The sequence below is a fragment of the Gymnoscopelus microlampas genome, assembly GCF_963454915.1.
Source record: "Gymnoscopelus microlampas genome assembly, chromosome: 24".
Taxonomy (NCBI): domain Eukaryota; kingdom Metazoa; phylum Chordata; class Actinopteri; order Myctophiformes; family Myctophidae; genus Gymnoscopelus; species Gymnoscopelus microlampas.
This window is the reverse complement of record NC_139961.1, coordinates 30,616,353-30,626,225: the sequence shown is the minus strand read 5'-3', so window position 1 is coordinate 30,626,225 and position 9,873 is coordinate 30,616,353. Positions and strand designations below refer to the sequence as shown.

The 9,873-nt window shown below is 42.7% G+C and overlaps 1 protein-coding gene across 2 annotated transcripts in view; it reads left to right on the top strand.

Moving 5' to 3' along the window:
• The first annotated feature begins 255 nt into the window (after positions 1-255).
• The window catches only part of LOC311040446 (uncharacterized protein), a 34,445-nt gene continuing 24,827 nt past the window's right edge, over positions 256-9,873 (top strand). The window contains exon 1 of one of the 2 annotated variants that reach the window (XM_084050742.1): positions 256-453. The gene's annotated coding sequence lies outside the window, so the exon portion shown is untranslated. The remainder of the gene's footprint in view (positions 454-9,873) is intronic. The other variant, XM_084050741.1, reaches the window with a different exon arrangement.

The following is a 9,873-nucleotide window of genomic DNA, read 5'->3' as shown; positions in this document are numbered from 1 at the left end:
AAGTTGCTAAAAGTTTTGAAAACTCCTCTCTCTCTCTCTCTCTCTCTCTCTCTCTCTCTCTCTCTCTCTCTCTCTCTCTCTCTCTCTCTCTCTCTCTCTCTCTCTCTCTCTCTGTGTGTGTGTCTCTTGCAGGTCGCCTGCTCCGTCACTGTGTCACTCCCCTCCTCCGGGTATGACTCGGTGGCCTTCTCTCCTCTTTCACACACACACACACTCACACACACACGCACACGCACACACAGATCCAGCGTTTCCCACTCCTCCTTCAGTCCACCTTCTCACAGAGCCTAGGCGGCTCCGCCCACCTGCAGATAAAAGCCTATCCTGGACCGTGGTTCTTCTATTCTGCTGCCTGTCCCACACTTCTCTGACGCCTGTGATATTTCCAACGTGCGACCACCGCACTCACACACACCCACACACAGACACACACAACACACACACCAACGAAAGGTAAGTGGCACGCCACTCACAACACCGGCAAGGTGTAAGCTGCCCTCATCAAATTGGATGATGACTCTGAGGGCTGTTGATGATAATGTGTCTGCTCTGGATTCGGTTATGTGTGGGTTTAGCGCACGCACTTGTAGGCGTGTTGTTGCTTAGTGTCACAGTATCTGTGGGATCCACCGGGGTCTGGACTGGAACGGGTTGTGTTGGAAGGACTCTCTTCTGTTGGCAGAGGGGGAGAGTGTGTTTTGGCAGGAGGTGCCTTTTGGCGTGAGGCGCGTTTTGTTTTCGAAGGGTCAACCACGCACCTGTGACTCACACAGACACTGTGGATTGAAGAGAGAGACGAGATTGCAGAGGAGATTTTCCATTCTCTCTCTCTCTCTCTCTCTCTCTCTCTCTCTCTCTCTCTGTCTCACTCTCTCCCTCCTTTTCTCTCTTGTTCTCGAAAAAGTGTTGATGAACCATGCAAGTTTCACAGAGCCCACTGCTTGGGATACTGCATCCAAAATCTCATCTGATAATATTTGACATTTGACAGTGGGCCAAGGGAAACCCAGTGCATCCACACCTGCAAAGAATCAGCCAAAGGTTTATGTATGTATAGGTAATGTAGCTTTCTTTCCTGTCTGTTTTCATCTGGCACTTGTGAGGGGGAAAACGTTTGTACATTTGTCTGTAGGACAGTAGTAGCGGTGGTCCCGTGGTTTGATGAGGACTCTCCCACATCAAGTGACATGTAAACAGCTGTAATTCACAACATCCTTTTGTCTAACAAGCCTAAAACAAATCCGTGCTGAAAGGCAGCATCATAGTTTTGTCAGGGCTTCCTGGCAACAGCCTGAGTTGAAATCCCTTGGCAGGAATGGAAACTTTGGTCTAGAAATTTCAGGAAATCTTCAAAATTGTATTTTGTAGTGTGGAGGTATCCTTACCACATAGCAAGATAAATACTTATACTGTATTATATAGAAAATATATATACTGTATATGTTGCACATACTCTCACTTACAATATGAGATTAAATGTATCTTAATTGCCCCATATCTAAAACGTATTTGTGAAAATGTATTTCAATATATTTATATAAAATGAATTCTATATGTATATATTTTCCCCTGTATATTTTTTCTTTTTTTCCATATTTTTTTGCAGGGTGGGATGGGCTCCATTGAATAGTTGGCGATCTTTAAAGTTATGTCCTATAAAAAGCTTTTCCAAACTTGCGGTTGGGATCCCATGTGGAGTCCTCGGATATGAACATACTGTAGGTTTTGTAGAAACATTCCTGTTCAGAGTAGGCGTTGGGAAAACCATGCAGCATTTAAAGCTGCTATCCGTAACTTACCTGGGATTCAAACCTCAGTCTCCTGCATGAGAGGCCAAATTCCTACCACTAGGTCAAGAGGCAATCTCTGCTTGTCCAGAGGAGATGTTGCACTTATGAGCTTCAGGAAGGGCTAATTGTCAATCAGTGTGTGTCCTAGATACACCAGGATGTACACTTCTCAATGGAAGCGTAGGGAGACCACCTCCAACCATTGCAAATGTAATAGTTATATTGTATTTAAAATACTCTAGAGTATGTTAAATACAATATCATTTGTACATATTCATTAAAATAAGTTCCTGATTGCAGCTTTAACCTTTTTTGTCTGTGCTTGGTACATTGTAAAACACAATTTCTTTGCATTTGCTTATCACAAATTATCTGACCACAATGTCATATGGCTTACCATGAAAGCCTGTCCCACACCCTAAATTATGACTGAAATCAGTCACAAACTCAAAGAGTAAAATAAGACTTGAAATTGCAATAAAGTGAAGTGTTGGCTTCACTTTAAAATATAATTCAGATGGACAGTTTGGAGGAGAATTACGTTTTGAAATGTATGAGTAGAGGGTGACACAGAAGAAGAGAAGATATAGAAAATACGATTTTTAACAGACTAGTGCTCACACGACCATGTAATCAAAATATGTTTTCAGCGACATCTTTCAGGCCACAACTCCATGTACTGTAGAATATGGACAAGCACTTTGGGAACACAAAGTATTACATGTAATGTAAAATGAATGAATTTGTAAGTAAGTTGGAATTTAGATTGGATGAGACCATTACCATAAGTTAAACAGAACTGAAATCTGCTTGGGTCATACGGTATGGATACTTCCTTTCCTTAATTTTTCTGCATTACCAAAAGGCCATCATTACTTACTCCCTCCCCTTTTACAGTGTTACTGTATACACAGTCACTGCACAGCAGCTGCAGCACTCTGAAAAAAAGCACAACGTAGCAGATGTGAGGAGTCGAGCTCACAGACCCCCGGGATCCTGGAGTGCAGCTCCGGGTTTTGTCATCCTCTGTGTAGTGTTACACTTGATGTGTGTCTGGTAGCTTTGGAAGACATGAGATGATGACCCATCATATTTCTACAGTTATAAAGACTCAGGAAGCCCCAACTTAACAGATTCCCCGTTGTCTATGGTGTGTGTGTGTGTGTGTGTGTGTGTGTGCGCGCGCGTGCGTGCGTGCGTGCGTGCGTGCGTGCGTGTGTGCGTGTGCGTGCATGTGTGCGTGAATGTATGTGTGGACGGACTGATCCAAGGCCTTGAGTTGCAGCTGTATCCTCCCTTTCTCCCAGCACTGCGGGAGAGGGAGTCTGGGCTATAATAACTGGCTTCGGATCAGCTGTACCCCGCCAAGTCCTCACCGTAACCCTGTTATCAGATGAAAATCCTGGCATCTTCTAAAAGCACCGATCCACTTGTTGGAGAGCAATTACATCAGCGTTGCGTTCAGACTGGCAGCTTTTGAAATCACATTTCGTACAGTATTTCGGGGCTTCCCCAAGCTCTGGGGCTGTGTTGCGTCGTTCAGCCATTAAAGGGCCTTGTAAGCTTTACTGTGCTCTCAAATGATTCACTCAATAGCGTTGTTAACCCATTAAGATTCTACAAATGCCTTCTGAATCAGTAGTTCTCAAACTTCGTCGTGCCAAGGACCCCCAAATTGATATATATTTGGCCGCGGACCCCCCATCTGAAAATGTTTTGTGCCAGAGACCCCCAAAAGAGAAGATTTGTGTTAAAAATGATCAAATATTACTTCAAAAACACTTTCAAGATTTTTTTCCCCATGTATTTTTATAGCAGATGTGTGTGAGGTGAGGCACAAAGTGATGGGCTGTGAGCTTGTATATCTGCTATTTTTTAATAGCCAATGCAAAAATCTAAAATGACACGGATGCTTTCCCGGTTTTAATGGGTTAAGTCCGGGTGTTACGTCCATTGAAACTGAAAGGATAAACCTCTTATACTGTAGATATTTGATAACATGCGTCTCTGTGGCGTAAAGTACATGTTTTTAATTGCTAGTCATTTATTCAATGTGTTATTAATTAGTCCTGATGATGATTCTAGCTGTGTAATGCACCGTGTATGCTTCTTTCATACTGTACATACTGTAACACAGCTATCTGTAAGCTAGCAGTTTCATTTAGTATACATAAACTATTTAGGATTGGACATGTGGATGTACTGGGGTGCACTGTGTTAGCACAGGAGAAGGACAGTGGCCATAAGCATTCTGTAACTTGTATATCATGCTTTTACTGTGTGGAGCTGTAGGGGTTGAACCGTCTAGAAGAGGGTCTGTCTGTGTCCAAAACGTTTTTCAAAGAAGTACTGCTTGACTCCCAAGTGGTGTGGACTGCAGACTTGCAAAGACAATAAATCCAAGGCACTCCATCTTTGATGAAAAAATATTTAGTGATTTCTTTTGAGCAAGGCAACAGTATGAGCTACGCGTGTCGACCTAATAGGTCTACATCAGGACCTGTCTGTCAGTGTGTGTAGGTCGGGACTAATCTTACAAACCACTGGACCAACCAGTGCAAAAGTAAATCCCTGAGTATTTTTACTTTTTCTTTTTTTTTTACATTTTAAAACTAACATTTTATACTGGAAGTCAAAGGAGGTCGAATTGGTCTTAAACTATGCCCAAATATGGAGATGACTGATGTCACAGTCCGGACACAATTCATAGATGACTGATGATATGGACTGGCCACATGATGTCCGAGATCCAGTTTTTATTCTGTCTTCTTATTCTATTTTATTATATTATTTTGTTTTTATCCAAACCGTTTAGGAAGCTCGAAGAAGAAATATTGGAATGTTGGTGTGCTTTGTATTCTAAAGGACAGTCAGGTGCTTGCAATCAGCTGCTTTGAACAGACCAGGATAAAACTGCAATAACTCACAAACTCAAGCCTGATGGATACCGGCGCCGGGACACCGGGGCTGGTGTCCCGGCGCCAGTGTCTTATGCCGGTGTCTCGTGCCTAAAATAGCAGAATCAAAATCAGGCTCAGTGAGAAGGATCTCAGGTGGATGTGCAGGAATGTAATGTTTTCAGAGCTCTGGTAATGTATTGCAGCAAAGAAATGAACAATTTCTTGAGAGGGTAGGGTATACTTGTTACAGGTGGCACCTTGAATTCTATCAGGAATGAATTGCACTTGGATCCTCCTGGACGATTATCAAAGGTTTACAATTACATTTTAGGTGGATAACGTTGTGTTTGTTGTTACTTGTGTTGTCTTAGTTTAGGAACTGAACTGACTGGAGGTTTGAATCTCCACATTGTGTCCTGAACAAACATGTCCTGAACAAGGCATTTAAACCCTGACTGCTCCACTGGAGGTTCTTAATAGTCTGTGTTTTTTTGCAAAGCAGTTCTCAAGCAGCAGCACTAAGTAGCATCATCTACTTGGGCTAATTGGGTTGATGAGAGTTGACCAGGGTCCCTTATCTTCAGCATGGAGATTCCTGATAGGATGCAACCACTTTTTTTTACAGCACTGTGGTCTTATTTTATACTTAAGGAGGTGGGAGTATGACTTACTGTAAGAGCAAAATGGCCACCATATGAATATGGTCAATGGCATCTGCCATCCATCAGCATCCTCGTAGATTCACTTTGCAGCTCTTAGTAGTGATAATTGCAAACAGGCCAAATCACGGCTAGGTGACCCTACCCTAACACTGCATTAAATCATATTGCCTGCGTCTGTTTTCTCATGTTTGAATGTGATGAAGGTGTGATTTTTTTCAGTGTCAGTGAGCGAGCGGTGGTCCCGAGAGCGAAAAGTGTCATGACCCTGTCATGATCTAGCTGCAGGGGTACACACAGTACGTGTGCTTGTGTTAAAGTATTCAACCAGCATATAAAATATGGACTGCAATGCCTCTGAGGGATGTGTTACAATAAACGTTGTTTTGATAGACCAGCTCATACCTCATACTGTATGTCTCCAGCTGCCTTTCTTTCTCTCCCACTTCTCATCCACTAAGTAGGAAGCGTTCAAAGGTTCCCGCCTGGCAGAATAAGTTATTTAACTAACGTCTTAGGCCGTTGTCGTACGCCGAATAGTGAAAATAGCCCATCCACAAGCTCACAACGCCTCGCATTGCGATTGCCTTGTGAGCTTTTAGATATGCTATTTTCACTATGTACTGTAGAAGTAAAAAAAAAATAATACTTTTATTTTTTTATCGTAAAAATGTTGGCCTATAACGACATGCTCAAAATAGGGATGCTAGATTGAAAGTGGTTAATTAATTAAAAGATAGTTCTTGACCCCCCTCTGTATGTTGGAGGGGGGTCACACATGTTGCAGTTTTTCACCTGCCAAATGTCAACAATAATTGCAGAGAGTTAGTAATGGATGAAGTCTATACATTCCCAATACTATGTCTTAATCAGAGGTTAATAATGACAGAATAATCGTATCCTGTCATATCTTTGTCAACAGGAGTCATATTTGCAGTGGCACTAATTATCCACACTATCCTTCAGGAATTACACTCCGGTGCTAAAACCATCTGGACTGTACGGAATGGAGACCATATATTTCTTTGAATGGCATATTTTACAGTGTAGCTGTATAACACATTAGCCTAACCTATCCCAGGGCAGTGATCACAGCCCATTACTATCATCGTTGTTCATCATGGTGGAAAAAGTACTCTGAAGTAAAAGTAGCAATACCACAATGTAGACATGGTTACAGTAAAAGTGCGAAAGTATTGGCATCAAAACATACTTTTAGTACCAAAGTGATCGTGCAGAATGGCCCATTTCACAATCATATTTTTGGATTGTACTTGCCTGGTTCCAGACCTTAGACTCCACCCACTCCACTCGAATGGACTGAAGCATTCAGTCTGCTATTATACTAGGATTGTACTCTAATTTCAGTAGTAATGTTTAGTAGTAACACTTTAATATCGCAGCTGCTTAAGATGGGGGACTTTATGTTCTGATGGGTAACTTAACCTATCAATAATATCATTTATCCGTTAATGTGTGTTTTATATTAATAACCTAAATCTGTAAAGTAACTAGTAAATAAAGCTGTCAAATAATTGTAGTGGAGTAAAAAGTACAATGTTTGCTTTTGAGATGTAGGCGAGACAAATTATATTGTATAAAATAATGGAAATACTTGCGTAAATAAAAGTATCTCATAATTGTATTTGCTGTTCATTGTGGGAAGCTATGCTGTCTAGGCTCATCTAATGTCCCATTAGCACATCCTTTTACATTGCGTATTCAATTTGTAGAAGGATGCAATTAATGAAAAAACATCAGATGAAATATGGACATACATTCATGCAAGGTCTCCGCCCTATAGCGAGGATACTCACTGTAGGCGTAAGTATGCAGGACTTTTTGCAACATTTCCAACAAAATTCCCAGCATACCTCCATCTCTGTAGAGGAAAGTGCTGCATACTTTAACTGGCAACGAGCGCGTTGGTCGGAAAGTCACGGTTCTGCTCCCAGACAACAGCCAGAGATATACGAGTCAAAACCAAAAGCTTGGAAAAGATTGTGAAGCCCCTTGTTTGTTTGTTTGTCACTCGCCCAGACCGTGGAACCGCTACGGATGTGGAAACAACGCATGTCATGTAAAATAAATGGTTGTTGGATGGTTGGATTCACCGGTATACATCCTTCCTGTCCCTGGTAAACTCCTGTGGAACCCCACGCCCCCTGGGCCTTTTCCTAAACATAAGAATAACTGCTGGCTTTCGGATGCAAAATCCCCAAGTAGTTCTCAGCTCTGAATTGCCATTAACTGTCCAACCCCGATACAAGATACTCTGTTTTGACAGAACTCAAGGCTAATAGGAAAATAATTCTGCTCCCAGTCTGCTCTCTGCATGAAATCAAAATTGTGGTCTGAGCGTCGGTGACTTGTGGTTCCCCCTAAATGCAGTGGAGGGGAAATCTGTCAATGAGGTGGGTGAAGAGGTCAGAGTGTGTGTGTGTGTGTGTGTGTGTGTGTGTGTGTGTGTGTGTGTGTGTGTGTGTGTGTGTGTGTGTGTGTGTGTGTGTGTGTGTGTGTGTGTGTGTGTGTGTGTGTGTGTGTGTGTGTGTGTGTGTGTGTGTGTGTGTGTGTGTGTGTGTGTGTGTGTGTGTGCGCGCGTGCGTGTACGCTTGTATAATGCAAGTCAGAGGTCAGGAGGACAGTATATATGCAAACACTGCAAGGGCGCAGCGCTCGCTCCCCCATCACCCCCTCCCCTCCCTCAACATGCTTTGTGGTCAGCCTGTAATTTGGAACAAGTGTTAAAAATGCGAGGGCCACCATAAAAACTCCTCCTCCCCGCCTTCACTGACCTCCATTCTGCCTCATAATCGATACCCGCGGATCTCCACCAGGACGCCCCCGGACCTCACTCTGTAAAGAGATCGAGTAGGTGTGAAGGAATGTTGGAAACGGAAAACACGTGCGTGCACACACACACACACACACACACACTCACAGGTTGGGAGAGGAACTGGGTCGGGCGGAGCGGGATCAATGTAATGTTTTCTTTGTTTTTGACATGAGAGGAGCAAACGGAACAACAACGATCGGTTTCCACCCGTTTTTTTATTTAAAGGCAGGATGGTTTCCAAAAGGGGCTTGAACCCACGCTAGTTTACACAGTAAAATCCTCAGTGTTCATTTAACATTGAGAGTGCAAAAACTGACCCAATATGGTCCAAGTTTGGTCCAGTGTTAACCACTTAAACCACACTTAGTTGACTGGGGTTCCCCCAGGGGTCTGTACTCCTTTTTTCCCCTCTACACCAAATCTCTTCTCCGAAAATAGGCAAACTCCAAGTTCACAACCTGCCGCAACGTGACGTGTTGTGAGCTTGTAGATCGGCTATGTTCGCTGAATGTTTGCCTGTTATGACATGCCTAGAAGACGGACGCTACAGTAGGATTCATGTGGTTGATATAATTCTTTGGAGTGTTAAACTGGGGTCGATATTTACACTCAATTTAAATCAACACTGAGGATTTACTGCGTATAAATGAAGGGTCTGGGATAGAAATCAAAATGTTTGCTGAATGTCATTGAGATAATTAGATAATAAGATATTAGTTAAGGAAAGATTTGTACGAAAGGTTCTAAACAAAAATAATTGTACGTTAGTTTTTGCATTAATTGGTGTGTTCCTGTACCAAGGACACAGTGTTGTCTGAGATGTGACCTTTGCAGGGTGGTATTTGGAGATGTTTGAGCTGAGTTAAATCACCTGGACACAAGCCAGATGGATGTCACTAAACACTAAGTCATGTCAACATGGGCCAACGTATGACACACAGCATTGTGTGTGTGTGTGTGTGTGTGGGGGGGGGGGGGGGGGAGATAGTGCCAGTCCTATCATAACAAAAACCAAACGGTTAAAAAAAAGTCTCTAAATATTAAGTACACTGTGTGTGTGCATGTGTGTGTGATTTTTATTGTTTTACTTCTGTTACTACAACAGTACAGTACCTCTGAATAATTTGGACTGCCTTTTTAATCCACCCATCTGTCTTTCCCTCATTCACCCAATTTTGTAATTGGTAGTACACATGAAATCTCCCATTGGGAGTTAATAAAACCTTGCTTTTATCAGAACTTTTCTTTGACTGTGCACAGTCCGGTGTCCATACCCATTTGGGAAGGGTGAACTTCAAAACCGCTCTTCGAAAAACAAAATCTAGACCTGACCACCGGCAATTAAGACTGGCACCCATATCTGTAAGCAAATGACATGGTCCGTACCTCGCATGCCTCTTCTCTCAAACACGGTTTGTTTATCGAGCTCTAGAGTTGCCCATCTGGAACCGGTCAGGGAGGGGAAAAAAACACACACTACTGAGGAGAAATGGAAATGTGATTATTTTTTCAAAGCTGTGCACGGAGTGATAGAAGACTTGTGGCTCATCACCAAGCAGGGCCGTCTGTGGTTGTAAATGTTGGCAAAGACATGCAGCTGAACAGGCATCCGCTGTGGGGCGGGTAGCCTTGGTCAAAGGAGGGGGATTATCGTCATGTAAAAGCAGTGGTTCTCAACCCTTTCAGGC